At 37.0% G+C, this 19,326-nt stretch overlaps 1 pseudogene; it reads left to right on the top strand.

Annotated features, from left to right (window-relative positions):
* Nucleotides 1–594: 594 nt before the first annotated feature.
* LOC132617739 (uncharacterized) lies at nt 595–2,511 on the top strand (annotated as a pseudogene).
* Nucleotides 2,512–19,326: the final 16,815 nt, after the last annotated feature.

The raw sequence follows: 19,326 nt of genomic DNA, 5'->3' as shown, positions 1-19,326 counted from the left end.
TTCTGTGTGATACACTGCCGTTGAGTGGTTCGCCGCTACCTGAATTTGGAGTATTACTATTCTGGTAAGATAATCGTTCTATCTTGGGAGGGGATATTCCATCAACCTCGAGTACTGTGAGGGGAATAATTTCCTTAAGGACACACTTTAAACTAAGTGGGCTCGATTATATTCTGATTTTTTTTTCCAACACTGTTTCTGTTCATTTTTCCAGTTTCTGTAGTCTACTGGTTTTAAGTATTTTACTGTTGAGTATTTTATACTGTGTAATATGTTTTTACTAAGTGTTTTACAGATTGTGTTGAAACTTTATTTAAACTTATACAAATTACTTTGCCAACAATCTTAAGGAAATTACATATAATATTATAATCTGTATTCTGTTTAAGGACATTAAAACTTGTGTAGTTTTCTACTCCATATGAATATTAGCATTCTGACTCGAAGATATAAAAACTTCGTTGGAATACCAAAGTTCATAATTATACTGCGATTTGAAGAAATAAAATCTTCATCGTTTAAGTTTGTGACTTAATTGCTATTCTGGTTTTATTAACTAAAACAGTTTGTCGATTTGACAGTGACAAAGAAATAATGGCAATTGAGACTGGAACTCCCTCTGCGAATATTGCACCAGCGGTTACTCCTACAACCCGTACCGCTGTGCCACCGGCTGAGAAACCTGCGAAGTTCACCGGTGCCAACTTTAAAGGATGGCATCAAAGAATGATCTTTTGGCTTACCACCCTTGGTATGCAAAAGTTCACTAGTGAGGACCCTCCCGTGCCTGCCGCCGACATGCCTGACAACCAAAAGTTCATGGTTACTGAGGCTTGGAAACAGGCTGATTTTTTGTGCAAAGGCTACATTTTGAGTGCCTTAAAAGATGACTTGTACAACGTCTACAGTGCAGTAGAGACCTCCAAAGAACTATGGAGTGCACTTGAAAAGAAGTACAAAACCGAAGATGCTTGCTTGAAGAAGTTTGTGGTTGCCAAATTCCTAGACTACAAAATGGTGGATGGAAAAACCGTTGGAACCCAAGTTCAAGAGCTTCAACTTATCTTCCATGACCTTATTGCTGAAGATATGGTAGTGAATGAAGCGTTCCAAGTGGCTGCAATGATTGAGAAGTTGCCGCCCTCATGGAAAGATTTCAAGAATTATCTTAAGCACAAAAGAAAGGAAATGAAGTTGGAGGATCTTGTGATTCGTCTCAAGATCGAGGAAGATAACAAAACCGCTGAGAAGAGGTACCGTAAGAGTTCATCGATTGAAGGGGCAAACGTCGTTGAAGATGCTTCTCCGAAAAAAACAACAAAAGGAAGAGGCCTTCTGGAAAGGAGAAGGATCCTAACAAGAAAAAATTCAAGGGCAACTGTTATAATTGTGGTAAAGCAGGCCATAAAGCTCCCGACTATCATGCCCCCAAGAAGGACAAAGAGAAAAACAAGGGTTAGGCAAACATGGTGGAAGATGTTGATGACCTGTGTGCAATGTTGTCTGAGTGCAACCTGGTTGGTAACCCAAAGGAGTTGTGGCTTGATTCTGGCGCCACTCGACATGTGTGTGCCGTTAAGGAAGCATTTGCAACCTACACTCCCGCTGGACCCGAAGAGGAGCTATACATGGGAAATACTACAACAGCCAAAGTTGAAGGATATGGGAAGATACTTCTGAAGATGACTTCCGGCAAGGTGCTGACTCTCAACAATGTTCTGCACGTTCCAACAATTAGGAAGAATTTAGTTTCAGCCGGACTACTCGTCAAAAACGGGTTTAAGTGCGTGCTGGTTAGTGAGAAAATTGTAATAAGTAAGAATGATATGTTCATAGGAAAGGGCTACCTCACCGAGGGCCTTTTCAAACTCAATGTAATGGTTGTTGACAGTATTAATAAGAATTCAGCTTCGTCTTACTTATTGGAGTCAAATGATTTATGGCATGTTCGTTTAGGACATGTCAACTACAAAACCTTGCGAAAATTGATTAATTTAGAAGTATTGCCTAAATTCGAGTGTAATAAATCAAAATGTGAAATCTGTGTTGAATCTAAGTTTGTTAAACATCCATATAAGTCTATTTATAGGAGTTCAAATCTTTAGACTTAATCCACACATATATATGTGATATGAAGTCAATACCATCTCGCGGTGGGAAAAAGTATTTTATAACTTTTGTTAACTATTGCACTCGATATTGTTATGTGTATTTGCTTAATAGTAAGGATGAAGCAATTGATGCATTTAAGCAATACAAAAACGAAGTGGAAAATCAATTGAATAAAAAGATAAAAATGATTAGAAGTGATAGGGGTGGAGAATACGAATCTCCTTTTGCAGAGATATGTTTAGAATATGGGATTATTCATCAAACTACTGCCCCCTACACACCACAATCAAATGGAATTGCGGAAAGGAAAAACCGAACATTAAAGGAGATGATGAATGCTTTATTAATAAGTTTCGGTTTACCGCAGAGCTTGTGGGGGGAAGCTATCGTTACAGCTAATCGAATACTCAACAGGGTGCTCCGCAGCAAAACACAATCTATTCCATATGAACTATGGAAAGGAAGAAAACCCAACTCGAAATATTTCAAAGAGTGGGGGTGTTTAGCAAAGGTCCAAGTTCCTTTGCCCAAAAGGGTAAAAATCGGACCAAAAACCGTGGATTGTGTTTTTATTGGCTATGCTACAAACATCAAAGCTTGTCGGTTTTTGGTTCACAAATCGGACAATCCCGAAATTCATGTTAATACGGTAATTGAATCAGATAATGTTGAATTCTTTGAAAACATTTATCCGTATAAAACTGAACGTGAGTCGTCAAGTGAAAGATCTAAACGACCGCGGGAAGAACCAAAGGAAAGTACACCAAGTGAAGAGGATCCAAGGCGTAGCAAACGTCAAAGGACATCTACTTCCTTTGGACCAGATTTTGTGACATTCTTGCTTGAAAATGAGCCTCAAACATTTAAAGCAGCGATGTCATCTTCTGATTTAGCATTTTGGAAAGAGGCAGTCAATAGTGAGATTGAATCAATTTTGAACAACCATACATGGGAATTGGTTGATCTTCCTCCTGGAAATAAACCTTTAGGATCAAAATGGATTTTTAAAAGGAAAATGAAAGCTGATGGCACTATTGACAAATATAAGGCAAGACATGTGGTCAAAGGTTATAGACAAAAAGAAGGCCTTGATTTCTTTGACATATACTCGCCGGTAACAAGAATAACATCTATTCGGGTGTTAGTGGCACTGGCAGCTGTATATGGTCTTGAAATCCATCAAATGGATGTCAAGACAGCTTTCTTAAATGGAGAATTGGAGGAAGAAATTTACATGGAACAACTTGAGGGTTTTGTGGTTCCTGGTAAAGAAAGGAAAGTGTGCAAACTTGTTAAGTCACTTTATGGACTTAAACAAGCACCCATACAATGGCATGCGAAATTTGACCACACAATGTTGGCAAATGGATTTAAGATTAATGAGTGTGACAAATGTGTTTACATTAAAAATACTCCAAATCATGAAGTCATTGTTTATTTATATGTTGATGACATGTTGATAATGAGTAGAGATATTGCCGATGTAAATGCTACGAAGCGTATGCTCGCTAGCAAATTTGACATGAAAGACTTAGGGGTTGCTGATTTGATCTTTGGAATTAGGATCCATAAAACTCCACAAGGTCTAGCATTATCACAGTCACATTATATTGAAAAGGTACTTGACAAGTTCAAGTATTTAAATTTCAATGTTGCAAAGACTCCAATTGATGTAAGTTTTGCACTTCATAAGAATGAAGGTGAAAGTGACTCACAATTGGACTATGCACGAGTTTTGGGAAGTTTGATGTATATTATGAATTGTACATGACCAGATATAGCATGTGCTATTAGCAAGCTGAGTCGATTCACGAGTAATCCCAATCAAACTCATTGGATGACAATGAAACGAGTCTTGGGGTATTTAAAACACACCCAAAACTATGCTTTGCATTATAATAAATATCCCACAGTAATTGAGGGATATAGTGATGCAAACTGGATCACCGGATCATCTGAAGTTAAATCCACGAGTGGATATGTTTTCACCGTTGGTGGAGGAGCAGTGTCTTGGAAATCATCAAAACAGACATGCATCGCCCGCTCTACAATGGAATCTGAATTTATAGCTTTAGACAAGGCCGGTGAAGAAGCTGAATGGCTCCGGAATTTCTTAGAAGATTTTCCATTTTGGCCCAAACCTTTGGCTCCTATATGTATACATTGTGACAGTCAAGCAACAATAGGTAGGGCAGGGAGCGTAATGTATAACGGAAAATCTCGTCACATACGACGGAGACACAATACCGTTAGACAACTCCTCTCTAGTGGCGTTATCACGATTGACTATGTAAAGTCAAGAGATAACGTAGCGGATCCGCTTACAAAAGGCTTATCTAGAGAGAGAGTTAGTAGATCATCAATGGGAATGGGGTTAAGGCCGAGGACAAGTCATCATGGCGGTAACTCTACCTAGCAGACTGGAGATCCCAAGAGCTAGGTTCAAGGAGATCAAACAAAGTTGTGACTGACGGTTCAACATTGTCAAATAACTCAACCCATTCTCGGATGAAGACAATGTTCAGAAATAAGAATAAAACTTTATGGCTTGTTAATGAGTTAATAAAGCATTAAGATTTTTAATGATTATCTAAATCTGGCAGTGTATGACCAGATAATGTGGCTATAGGACCACATGTTTATAAATCACCTATGTGAGTGTTAAGTGTAAGCCGCTTTAAAGGGGAATGACAGTGAAGGCCCATTCTCTATGCACTCATGAAACCAGGCGGTGTTCATGGCTGAAACGAATACAACCGTGAGAACCATAAACGGTTGAGGGTTGATTGTGTGACTTATGTTGTCTAGGTATACAACAAAGTTCGACGGTTCAAAGATATCAAATCTACCGATTGATCGAGTATATCCGATATAAGTTCACTACGGAAAGTTCAAAGGGAAACCTACTTATCCAGATGCAGTCTATCTTTGCTTGTATATCACACTTGTCCGCACATTTTTTTATATTATGGCCATTCCCCATTCATGTGGGGGATTGCTGGGTTTTGATATTGGTGAATGGGAAATGATGGGATGAAAAGTGAAGGGAATGTAAAAGGTCCCTTTTGCTTTGGTTAAAGCATTTGTCCCACATAGGAAAAAGAGAGGTGTATACATTACATTACACCTTCTCTAGTCGCTAAAAGGGTTGAGGGGGCAAGGACCCCTCGCGCCGTCGTCGTCGCTCGCTCGGCTCGGCTTTGGCTTAGGCTTCGGCTTCGGATTTGGATTTAGAAAAGATCGATTGATTGATTATCTTTTTGGACAAACTTTTCCTTAATTATTTAATTAAATGGAAAAAAAAAAAAACATCCAACGCGGATCGACCCTGACCCGCGACTTGTGACCGACCCGGTCCGTTTTTCTCTTCCCAGATATTTTCGAATTTCCCTCCAAAAAACTTGGTGACTGATCTGAATGGTTGCAAACATTCAGAATCAGTACCTCCAACTGCTATAAATTCCTGATTTGTTCCAGAATTCACAACGAATTTTCTGCGCTAAAAAACAAAATAAAACCTTTCTCTTCAAAACTCTCTTGTTTTATTCTGTGTGATACACTGCCGTTGAGTGGTTCGCCGCTACCTGAGTTTGGAGTACTACTATTCTGGTAAGATAATCGTTCTATCCTGGGAGGGGATATTCCATCAACCTCGAGTACTGTGAGGGGAATAATTTCCTTAAGGACACACTTTGAACTAAGTGGGCTCGATTATATTCTGATTTTTTTTTTCAACACTGTTTCCGTTCATTTTTCCAGTTTCTGTAGTCTACTGGTTTTAAGTATTTTACTGTTAAGTATTTTATACTGTGTAATCTGTTTTTACTAAGTGTTTTACAGATTGTATTGAAACTTTATTTAAACTTATACAGATTACTTTGCCAACAATTTTAGTTAGGGGAAACAACAACAACAACAACAACAACAACAACAACAACATGCCAGTATAATCTCACCAGGTTGAATCTGGGAAGAATAGAGTATACACAGACATTACCTCAACTTTTTAACGGGTAGAGAGGCTGTTTCTGATAGACTTCTGGCTCAAAGAGAGATGAAAAAGCATCATGAATAATAAATAGTAATAATCAGCAATAATAACAGCAAGATAATATGATAAATAACATAGGAAAAGAAGAACTAAAATAGTACTAGCGACAAGAACAAACAGTTTAAAGCAGTATAAAAGGCATGGTGAATAAATACTATAGAAATTAAAACAATTTGATAATCGAAGTACAATCAACAACAAATAGTATCAGGAATCAGAAGACAAGGACCTACAAAGATAATACTACAACTGTTAGTATGAAATGATAGTGATTTTAGGGGGAAATATCTTAATATATGATTTCTTTTATCTTAATATTTGATTTCTATTTGATTTCTTTTATTTACAAAGAAGGGACTTTTCCCAAACAAGAAAGGATTAACCTATCATTTCTTATGGGTAAAGGAAACTTACACATCACGTTATTAGAATTGACCCCTTCATCGAAAATTGTCTTTCAAGTATAGGAATGGGCATACAGTAAAGTCATTGATTCAGAAAGTTGATCACCTTCGAGAATGTAAGAAAACACATATTGGAACGAGTTCGGATCCTAAATAACGGAAAAAGAGCCAAATGAACTGAAGTAAGGTGGAAAAAGAACTGTGGCGAATCTACTATGAAAGGTCGTTAATGTCTTTTTTTGTTTTTGTTTTAATAATAAAAGAAGTTGAATATATACAAGGCATGATACGAACTAGACTCCTGAGCGATGATTCAATATGATTCATAGGAACTACACTCAACAAACTCTTTATAACGGCATTCGCATATAACAATACCTCTCTATAACAATTACGTTTTTTCAGAACCGACTTTTTATGTTATATTTTAGTTTTTTATAACAGCATTTCACCAATAACAACAACATCCATCTTTATAACAGTTCGCTCTTTGTAAAATTATTCGCCATATAACAACTATCTTATTTTTTGATAATATAATAATTAACTATCTTTATAAAAATAGAATATTTATAATTACAATTAAAAAGTGTAGAGATTTTGACTAAATATTTAATCCTTTAATACATTATAATGACAAAAAAATATCATATATATATATGTGTGTGTGTATATAAAAGATTTTCTTTCGTTATACATAGTGTAATTAATCTTAGAATTTGACAATTAAAATGAAAAATTAAATTTTATGAATCTTTTTGACCGATAACAGCTAAATATTATTTAAATATCAATGCTGCTATAGATATATAACAGTCATTTTTTATAATAGTTAAAATTTTTCTAAATATAATAATGTTGTTATAGAGAGGTCTGAGAGTATTTGAAGATGTTCTTGTTTGACAACTACGTTTCCCGGTCAAAAGCAAGAAAGGAATCTCCCTAATAAATTAATTTGTATTCACATTTTAAATTAAGCAAATAAACGTGGTGTAATAAATGAATTTCACCAATTCTTAAGAAATTAAAATATAAAAAGCATTGTTGAAGAATAATTAAGCCATGTGAAAGCGGGGATTTTTGGTATTAAAAGGACGGTCTGAGCATGTGGCCGAAGATTGAATGCATTAATTAGAGACATAGGAATTTGTGGTGGCTGGATATAGCGTGTTGTCCTAATAAGAATACTCCAACACATAGTATTCGATTTCGTAATAATTAAGAATTTCTTTTTTGTTTTTGGAGGGAGGGCGTGGGGAAGGGGGTTTGGATGCATAATTAATTATAATAAAGATTTGACTTCTTTAAAAGGGGTGTTGGCCATTGAAGGTGGTATTCATGCCTCTTTGAAAATAAGTTGCGTTATTCCTCAGACGATCATTAAATTTATAAAAAAAATTTACTAAAGTAACTTTTGAATTTTTTTAAACAATAAGGTTATTAAATTATATCTTTATTTCCAATAAAGTAAATTAACCTATTTTTAGACATAAAATCCCTTAACCCATATATAAATTATAAAACCCATTACCTAGGCACAATTTTTAGATACTCCAAAATTCTTGTTCAAGTTTTAATAATAAAATAGAAATATTCAAGCTATAAGAATAAAACACTATAATCGTTCAAACTTTAAGTATGCTATAAGCTGATTTTCTTTGTTATATCAACATCTTTTGAACTATTTTGATATTTTTCTATTGTTCAAAGTCGGAAGTTAAATATTTTACTGAATAGAAGTGTTTGGACATAATTGAAACACATGAGACGTTATATAAATTCATGATGCATGTAGCTATTATTTTCGGTTTATATATATATAGAGAGAGAGAGAGAGAGAATTAGAACGAAATTGGTTTATTGGTAGAATATTTGGATAAATTTTCTCAAGAAAAAAATCGTGTTGGATAACGACGTCGCAAAAATGAAAACACTTTTACAATTAGTTGTATATATGCTTTCTAAAAATATAAATGTTTACATTAATTGTAATCCACTTACTTATAAAACTTAAATAAAATCAAAATATTACAAGTTCACCTCCAAGAAAATAAAAATACTAAATATTTTCTTTTATTATTGAAAATTTTATATATCGAGGAGAATAATTTACAATCAGTTAAAAAACCTATAGTTAAGCTTTGTGCTCAGTTCTATTACCATTCAACTGTATTCTCTTATTGTCCACTGAGTTATAGTTTTGCAATATTCTGAAATTATTATTCGAATTAATATTTCACATTTTGAAAGTAAAATAGAAATATTCAAATGGATTTTATAATTTAAAAATGAGTTAAGGGGTTTTTATGTCAAAAAATGGATGGTTTTACTTTTTTGAAAACATGGACATAGTTTGATGACCTTATTATCCAAAAAAATTCAAAAGTTATTTTAGGGGGACTTTCTTACAAGTTCAATGACCATTTGTGGATTGATTCAACTAAGCTTGAAGCATAGAATGAATTGGAGTAATCGGTTATTTATCAATTCATGTGATGTTTTTAAGAGTTATTGCACAGATACTACTACTTATGTTTCATTTTATGTGACAGGAGGCAAATAATTTTTTTTTTCAAACATTCTTCGGATATTGTGTTATTAATTGTTGTGCTTATAGTAAAATTAATTTTTCCCCCAATATATAAAGTTATATTTCAAAACTCGAAGAATATATATACTATTCCATATTGAAAACAAAGTAGCTTGACGTTCACACGCCAAACTTGCGACGAATGGAAGAAGTATCTGTTAATCTACTTAAACTTACGTATTTTTTTAATTTAGTGTCCATACCTACATTGAACCTGATTAACTAGGAGTTACTTTATTTAATTTTTCATATGATTAACGAAAAAGAAAAATATTATGCATATAAAAGGACTAGAGAAAATTAATATGCATATAAAAGGACTACAGAGTGTCTACTTGTAGAACTACGGTATATTTCAAACTTTTAATTAGATATGTAGTGGGATGGGTCAGATCATTTCATTCCTAATAAGAAAATTGCGCGGATTCCTCTTCATATGGATTGGTCTTTAATTTTTATCCTCAAATTGATGGTCTTTAATGTTTGTCCCTATTTTTCATTTAATGAAAATTTGTGGGCCAGAATACATTTATTCGCTGGTCTATGAAATCAGAGATTCTGGGTTAGAACCCAACCAAAGTAAAAAATAAGTAATAATTTCGCAAAACAAGATTTCATAGAAACTATGCTTATTCGGGACTGAAAGAAATGTTTTCCGTGCCTCATTTCATTCCTTGACTTGGTTAATATACAAACTATAGATTTTGGGTTCGAACCCAAGCAGAGTAAAAAATAAGTAATAATTTCGCAAAACAAGATTTTCATAGAAACTATGCTTATTCGGGACTGAAAGAAATGTTTTCCGTGCCTCATTTCATTCCTTGACTTGGTTAATATACAAACTATACAACCATAATGTTAGGCTAGAATCAAGGAGCTAATTCTACCAAATAATATGTTAAGCAAAGCTAACCTAAAATAGGAGATTACAAAATATTTTAACTAATATTTACATAATCTATCACACCCCCACAGTCGAAACGAGATGTTTATGAACGTTGAGACTGTCCCGAAAATCTTCAAATAAGACTTGTGGTAGTCCTTTGGTGAAAATATCGGCAATCTGATAACGGGATGGAACATGAAGGACACGAACCTGTCCTCGCGCAACCTTCTCACGAACAAAGTGGATGTCCATTTCAATGTGCTTGGTGCGCTGATGTTGCACTGGATTTCCTGAAAGATAAATGGCACTTACATTGTCATAATATACCATAGTAGCCTTATGAATAGGACAATGTAATTCCCACAGAAGATTTCGAATCCAGCATGACTCGGAGATAACATTAGCAACCCCCCTATACTCCGCCTCAACACTCGAACGAGAGAGGGTAGGTTGGCGTTTCAAAGACCAAGATATCAAGTTATCTCCAAGAAAGACACAATAACCAGACGTCGACCGACGTGTGTCAGCGTAGCCCCCCCAATCCGCATCAGTGTAGGAAAGGAGGTCAGTAACTGAGGATGGATAAAGATGCAAACCATAATCAAGTGTACCCTGAATGTAACGGATGATGCGCTTAAGAGCATGCATATGATCATCTCGCGGAGCATGCATGTGTAAGCATACCTGTTGAACAGCATAAGAAATATCCGGCCTCGTGAAAGTAAGATACTGAAGTGCACCTGCGAGACTGCGATAGTGAGTCAGGTCATCATATGGAGCATCCGATGTGCTGCTCACCTTCGGTTTAGTATCAACCGGAGTAGAAGTAGCCTTACAAGAAGACATCCCAGCTCGATCAATGATTTCTTCGGCATACTTACGTTGCGAAAGAAACATGCCATCCTTATGGCGAGTGACATCAATGCCAAGGAAATAATTCAAAGGACCCAAATCCTTCATAGCAAATTCCGAGGCAAGTAGAGCCATAATGGAGAATCAGAGAGAATCTGAGAAAGCAGTAAGAATAATATCATCAACATAAAGTAAAATGTATGCCATATCGGACCCCTTTTTGTAGATGAACAAAGAATTGTCAGATCTGTTGTTTGAAAAACCAAGAGAAGAGACATAATCTGCAAAACGCTTGTACCATGCCCTCGGGGCCTGCTTAAGTCCATATAAGGACTTACGGAGTAAACATACATAATCCGGATGAGTGGGATCTTTGAAACCCATAGGTTGATGCATATACACTGTTTCCTTGAGCTCACCGTGTAAGAAAGCATTCTTGACATCTAGCTGATGAATAGGCCACTTCTTTGATAATGAAAGGCTAAGAACGGTACGAATCGTAGCCGGCTTGACCACCGGACTGAAGGTCTCACCACAATCAATGCCAACCTGTTGAGTCTTTCCATCACCTACAAGACGGGCTTTATGCCTCTCAAAATCACCATTAGACTTTTCTTTATGAGTAAAAATCCACATAGAACGAATAACATTCATATTAGGTGGACGGGGCACCAACTCCCACATCTTATTTTTAATAAGAGCATCAAATTCATCATCCATAGCCATTTTCCAATTCGGGTCACGAAGGGCGGTCACAGAGTTACGAGGGAGAGGGGATTTCGTAACCGTGGCATTCAAGTTAAACGTACGTTTTGGCTTAAAAATACCATGTTGACTCCGAGTCACCATTCGGGGCTGATTGGTAGATTTGGGCGGCTGGGGTGATGTTTGTGTGGGTATGGGAGACGGACCAGATGGTTGTTGGCCCAAGGCAGAGGTGAGAGGGGAAGGTGGGTTTGTTTGTGGAGTTATCAACGGAGGGGGTTGGGCTGCAGGGGAGTGGGCTGGCCCATGCGCTTCCAATTGAGGGGAGTTGGCAGAAAGATCCAAGGTGGGAGGGAGGTATTTGGCTGGGCCACGGGTGCAGCGTGGGGTGGGTTGGGCTGATCATCCAGATCAGTAGCCATATGATGCATCCAAAATGGGAAAATCCCATCATCCAAAAAATCATAAGTAGTTGAAGTGGGAGAATGTAAATTGAAAAATGGGAAAACATTTTCATCAAAAATTACGTGACGAGAAATAATTATTTTGTTGGACGATAAATCATAACATTTATACCCTCTATGATGTTGACACCCAATTTTGTCCCGCCTCTCCTCCGAAATACCTATTTACGCTTCGAATATTTTTGGTAAATTAAAAAATATATTTGTATTTTATAGCCTCTTATCAATACCGGCGTTTCATCATTCTATTACAGTTACTAGCTATTATGATTATTATTATTATTATTATTATTATTATTATTATTATTATTATTATTATGTTACCAGTACTATTATAATTCACATTTTTTATCATTGCAACATTTTTTTACCAGCTTACGCACACACATCGCATTTTACCTTTGCATAATTAAATAATAGTGTTTATTTACTGTGGATTTTCGAAATATTATTGCACGGCTATTACAACGCCATTTTTTTTATTATCTAAGCACTAATAATTGCATATTTTATATTGAGTAATATTTTAACACAAGTTATTTAAATAGGTCTTTTATTTAAATGTAGTAGCCCAATCAACTCATACTATTTTTGGACCAATTCATAAGATCAACCCAACATTTTTCACTCCAGCCCACATTTAAATCGACTCGGTCCAAAAATGGACCAGACCCGTTTCTCAATTAAATGAAAAACGGGTAGGGTTCCCTCTCCTCTTTCTTTTCATCATCGTCGCTTCCCCCATCGTCTCTCTCTCTCTCTTCTCTCCTGCTCACCTCTCTCTTCTCCCTCATTCGGCTCTCTCTCTCTCTCTCTCTCCCTTTCCACGCCTCCACCACGCCTCTGTCTCCCATTTTCTCTTGTCCCCCACTTCCCTTTGCCCCCCGTTCCCTTCTCTCTCTTTCTCCTTCATCATCTTCATCCCCCACCACTGCCGCCTACACCCCGCTCCCACTTCCCTCTGTTCCCCACCTTCGTCTTGTCCCCCCGCTCCTCTCTTTCTCTTTCTTCAACACGAAAAACTAAAAAAACCTATAAATAGTTGTTTAGTTGAATCGAAAGGGGGGGGGGGGGGGGGGGGCTGGAACCAAACTTCTTTGTTTTCGATTCATGAAATTCCCCAACAACAGGTTCTAGAATCGCAAGAAATCCTTTAGGAAAACAGTTTTTAGAACCCCCAAAAATTGCCTCGCAAAAACGAGATCTTGATCCCGAAATCCCTAAAAAAAGGGGACGAGTTTTCGATTCAGGAAATTCCCTAAGAATCAAGGCTTAGGAATCACAAAATCCGTTACAAAAGAGGTTTTTAATCGCAGAAACCCCCTAGAAATTAAAGTTGAAAAAAAAAAATCCAAAGTTTCCAAAAAAAAAAGTCAAATTTGCAGTGGTTGTGGTAATTCAAAATATCGAGTCGAAATACTAAAACAATTTTTTTTTCGTCTGTTCTGTTATTGTGGTGAATCCGAGCCTCGCAAGCTCGGATTTGGTAGTGTTCGAGTGTGAATCGAAGACCCGCCCCACTTCGCTGCACTAAAAAAAGTTCTTTGCATGAACCTCGCGTACGAGTCCGAGGGACTCGTTCTTCTCCCACATTCGGTGTTGGGCTAAAAGTCCAACATAATATTCTCGAGTCATTTTCCCATCAGGCCTATTCGCAGCCAAAGAAATAAAAAGTGGAATTCTGGGTCAAAGCCCAAATAAAAATAGCAGCAGCAGTCTCAAAATGGGCTGGCCCATTTGATATTGTTGGCCTCTTTTATTTTATTTTTTGTGCATTTAACTTGTATTTATGCAACTAACCCTTTATCTTGTTTTATTCTCTTAACTTAGATGAGCTTTAGTATATTAGTGGGGTTTAGTTTAGTAATGGGTAATTTAGTTTAAGAAAGACTAACAATTCATTTCATAAGTTTATTTCTCTTCTTTTTCATGTTAAATGTCTAATATTTATTTTATTGGGAATGATTAATTTGCAAAATGGTATGACTATATATTTCAAGTAAAGGGAATCATATTTTTATCACAAACGTTTCAAAACGTCACTAATATGCAAATATAAGTTCAAATACATTCTATGAATAATTTTTCAAAGTTTATCCAATAATACACTTCTTTTAGCCAAATATAGATAATATAAAAGAAATTAAACTCATACCCTATCCATCACATTTTAAAGAAAATAAGTTTGGGTATTTTTACATCACCATATTGATATAACACAAAATTTTGTCTAAAGTTCACATTTTGGTAAAAGGTTATAGGCGAGTTGTTATATTTTTGCAAGTCTTATTTTCAAGAATATTATTACATTTTCATTCAAGGATTTAGCATGTCCAAGTTTTATTTTAAATAGCCTTTAAAATCTTCTTTTATGCAATACATCATATTTTCTACAAGTATTATTTCAAATGACATCATTATTACTTTCATTTAAAGTCTTACAAATATTTATAAGTCCTACTTTGAAAAAATAGCATTACTCTTCTCATTCAAAGTTTTAACAGCAGTCATAAGTCTCAGCGTTTCCTTTATGAAATTACTATATTTTTCTACAAGTTAATTCAAACGACATTATTATATTTTCCTTTGAAACCTTAGTAATATGTACAAGCTATTTTCTTAAAATTTAAACATTATATTTAACCTTAATTAATTAACCTAAGTTTGGCCGGATAACCGTAGTTAACGGATTCTAAAGGATGCCTAACCCCTTCCCTTTAGGATAATAAAGAACCCTTACCTAGAATCACATTGGTTAAGCAGACTATTAACGGAGGTTTAGTTTTAACTTTACCTTAGTTAACATCTAGGTGTCCTAATTCACCGTTAAATTAATTAGGTGGCGACTCCTTAAAACAAACAAAATAGGAATCACCAATATGTTGTACTCCTACTTTAACCCGGTTAAAATGGGGTGTAACATATGATTCGTAGGATACCCCAAAAATACACACGGTGTAGACCGGGCTTGCAATTTGTGGATAGTCGTAGAAGGAAAGAGGGGATAGCATAAACACCCAAAACCCCGAAGATGAGAGTAAGATGGCTTTCTTTGGTATAGCACTTGAAGAGGAGAAACATGACCCAATAATTTGCTTGGTAAAATATTAAGAAGATATGTTGCCATTTGTAAGGCGTGATGCCAAAACGAAGGGGGAAGAGAAGCACGAGCAAGGAGAGTCCGAGTGATATTATTGATAGATCGGATTTTTCTTTCGACTTTCCCATTTTGTGAGGACGTATGTGGACAAGAAAGAAGAAATGACATCCCATTAGACTCACAAAATTTCCCGAATTGACCATTATCATATTCCCTCCCATTATCACATTGGACATTTTTTATATGACGTTCAAATTGGGTATGAATGTGGGCTTTTAAAGCTAAGAATTTCGCATAAACATCGGATTTCTTAGCTAAAGGAAAAGTCGATAAAAACTTCGAAAAATCATCCAAAAAGAGAACATAATACCGATGACCCAATGAACTTAACACGGGAGAGGTCCACAAATCACTATGAATAATATCAAATGGCATCAAAGTTTCGGAAATAGAAGAATCAAACGGCAACTTAATGTGTTTACCAAGAACGCAAGAACGACAAATACTAGAATGAATAGATTTATTACATTCAATGCTTTTATTGAGCCTAAGACAATCCAAAATAGAATTTCCCGGATGACCCAAACGATCATGCCAAAAGGGAGAGGACAAAGCCGCAAAGGTTGATGGAGTGGTGGTTGGATATTTGATGGTGGTGATTGGATAAAGATCTCCCCGACTATCACACCTCATTAGTGCCATCCCCGTCTAAAAAATCCTTCACAGAAAACCCATATGGATCAAATTCAACAGTCACAGAATTATCAGTAGTAAACTTCCGCACTGAAATTAAATTCTTAATGAGTTTAGGAGCATGTAAGACATTCCGTAAGGATAAAGGGAGGTTTGGGGGAGGCAAACTAGTATGACCACAACCACGAATTGGAATCGAATGACCATTTCCCACAACAATACCATTATTTTGATTGCTCAAATTAAAATAAGACGAGAGATTACCGTTCGAGGATGTCATATGAGAAGTGGCCCCGGTATCCATGTACCAATTTTGATCGGGCGGGTTCAAGGTCATGGTGTGCATTGCGGACTCGATATCGGTTGGAACATACGACTCATGAGGTGCTACTGCTGCTGTGTATACCTGCTGGGCTGGAGGAGGGCCCAATATACCTTGCTGCCTTCTTGGGCCAGTTGGGGGACGAGCCCAAGAAGTGGTTGGGTAAGGACATGCGGGAGGAGCAGCAACCCATTGAGTCTGCGGTACCCACTGCCAGTGACCAAGTTGTCCGGCATGCCACTGCTGCGAAGAGGAGCCCGCTGGCTGTGCACCTCCGTTGATACGGCCTGAACCACTGCGTCCGCCGGAGTTGTTTTTACCGCCGCCTGAGCCACGGCCAGAACCCCCGGCCATTCCCAGAATTGTGGCGGTGGGAATTTTTGTTTTTCCCTCGGTGTGAGCCTGTGTTTTCAGATTGAAGTAGCGTCGTCGATCGTGGCTACCATATCCGAACCAAACCCGTGAGACACCATGGCTGCAAGTTCACGTTCTTCCAAAACAAGGGAAGACCAAGCCTCTGTGAATGGGGGGAAAGGCTTAGCATGGCGAATTTGTGTCCCAACCCCTTTGTATGCTTCAGTGAGACCCGAAACCAGTTGAAGGACAAGGCGGATATTCGTCACGGGAGCCCCGACGTTTTTCAGTTGATCCGCAAGGCTCTTTAGACGCTGACAATAGGCGGAGGCATTGGGAAAATCCTTCATACGGGTCATCGTGAATTCTTGTTCGAGAGTCACCGCACGAGAGTTTTGATGATCTTGGAATATATCACGCAAGCGGACCCAAGTGTCACGCCCCGAACCGTGGCCTGGGCGTAACACGGCACTCGGGCCTTGCTTGCATGTGTCCGAGCGAACCTCATGGCTTGCTTGTCAACATGGGCATCAAAACAATATAATATATATGATGCAATTTAAATGAATCATGAAAATGTAATTTGCGGAATAAAGTCTTGAAATTATCTCGTAGCATGAAATATCATGAAAACATAACAGGCTGCAAACATGAAAGCATAACTGACTCTGTGGACTAACATCTGTCTACGAAACCTCTAAAATATGTCTGAATACTAGCTACCAGGGCATGGCCCTGGACTACCATGAACTGAATACTAATGCAGACTCCATGTTGAACCCCGAGAGGAGTGGGGCTCACCAATAAGCTGATAACTGAAGTGATCCTACTGCGCAGGTGTATGCTCCTGAAAACCGGTATCTACACCGTGAAGTGCAGGCCCCGGACAAAAGGGACGTTAGTACATGGTGAATAATACTAGTATGTAAAACGTGCTGAAATGAAGAACATGGCACAACATAGGTATAGGACATGAACTGAAACTGAATGTAACTTGAACATGAGCATAAAATGTGAGTAAAGTCTGAAAACAGGAAATCAATGGAAATACATGTATGTAAAACTGCTTGTAACGTGGGGAACGCTATAGTATAACCGACAACATGATCTGGTACTTGCGTCCTACCAGCAGAACACTCACACCTTGCCAGGGATATGAGATTTAAGTAATAATAAGCATGTAAGGATCCAAACTGCATAATGAAGGTGTTGCCTCCTTGCTGACAACCCTTATCCTACGGTGGCAACGTAGTTTCAGGCTATCTGAGCCTTCTCGGTTAACTAAGCAATTCCCAAAAACATGAACATGATATAGTTGGCTAAGAAGCCCATGATTTTCGTGAAATAACTTGTAAATAACTTGTAATCATGATTTCACAAAATAATTTGTAACATGGTTTCATGAAATATCTTGTAATATGGTTTCTTGAGATAAGTTGTCAAAGTCTTGCAAACATGTTCTTGATTCATGAGTAATAACAATAGTTCATAATTATATATATAATTGACTTGAAAACATGCTTGTAACTTGCTAGATAAAATCATAAAGTTTCATATAAACATAATGAGAACACATGAGGAAGAATTCATGATTCATGGATTAAGCTAGGGTTCCTAATAACCGTAATGGAAGATTAGGAATACAATAACGAATATAGATACAAAATTCATGTACATAAATACATAAATACGGGCTACCAATATGTTGGGTTTAATGCCCCAGGATTTGAACTTCATGAATATCAAGAAACAGAGCATGGGGAAGAACGTAGAGATTCCCACATGTGGATGGAAGTTCTACATACCTTAATTGCTCCAAAACTTGAATTAAAGACTTGAGTATTGGAGAAGATTTCCTAAATCTTGATTCTTGAACCTTGAGATGGGTTTTCTTGAAAACCCTAGATTAGGAGCAATAATTTCTTGCTTAGATTATTAGAATATATGTTAGAATTGAGTTGGAAGGGTTTGGATTCACTTACCTTGATGTTTTGGATTGTTGCTAGGGCTTGGAATTGTGAATAATGAAATAAAAGAACTCAAGGCTTGAATTTATACAAAAGTGGGGCGGAAGTTATATGGACGTATTATGCGGTCTGTATAAAGTTATACGGTCCGTATAATATGGCAATATTTCATCATGGCTGAACAGAACGTCGATTTGGAGCGTCATGAAGTACGAACGACTTATACGGTCCGTATAAAATTATATGGGCCGTATAAGTAGTACGTATAACATGACCAGTGAACGGACTGCTCTGTACTCCTTCAGTAAAATTGCCATAACTTTTTGTACAGATGTCCCCTTGACCCCCCATAATATACCGTTGGAAAGGTATTTCAAAGGGCTACAACTTTCAAGAAGGAAATTTTCACAAATTCCTAACGCAAGTACCCGAAAACAGGACATAAGTACAGACTGTCCTAGACTTAGACAAATTTAGAAGGCCTTAAGAACTTCACTTTTTGGTTTGACTTCAAAACGACTGTTTATCACCCGAGTTCATCCCAAATATATTCGTATAGCTAAAATATCACCTTTATACTAGATTCATACATTTATACCTAATTCGGATTTACGGGATGTTACACCAAGCTTCCATTGCAGTAGCATCTGGTTCGATTATGGTGTTTAACAGATCATTCGAAATTGTCGAATATATCCATTGAAGCACGGTGGCGTCAATGGTCATCCATAATTCGACTTCCTCATCAGTTTTGGGAGCCGGCTTCTCCTTACCTGTGGGGGGAGGAATGATGTGATGAAGGACCTTGTGAGAACGAGCATGAATC

Source organism: Lycium barbarum, chromosome 1, assembly GCF_019175385.1.
Source record: "Lycium barbarum isolate Lr01 chromosome 1, ASM1917538v2, whole genome shotgun sequence".
Taxonomy (NCBI): domain Eukaryota; kingdom Viridiplantae; phylum Streptophyta; class Magnoliopsida; order Solanales; family Solanaceae; genus Lycium; species Lycium barbarum.
Note: the sequence above shows the minus strand (reverse complement) of the source record. Positions and strands in the feature narration are given on the sequence as shown.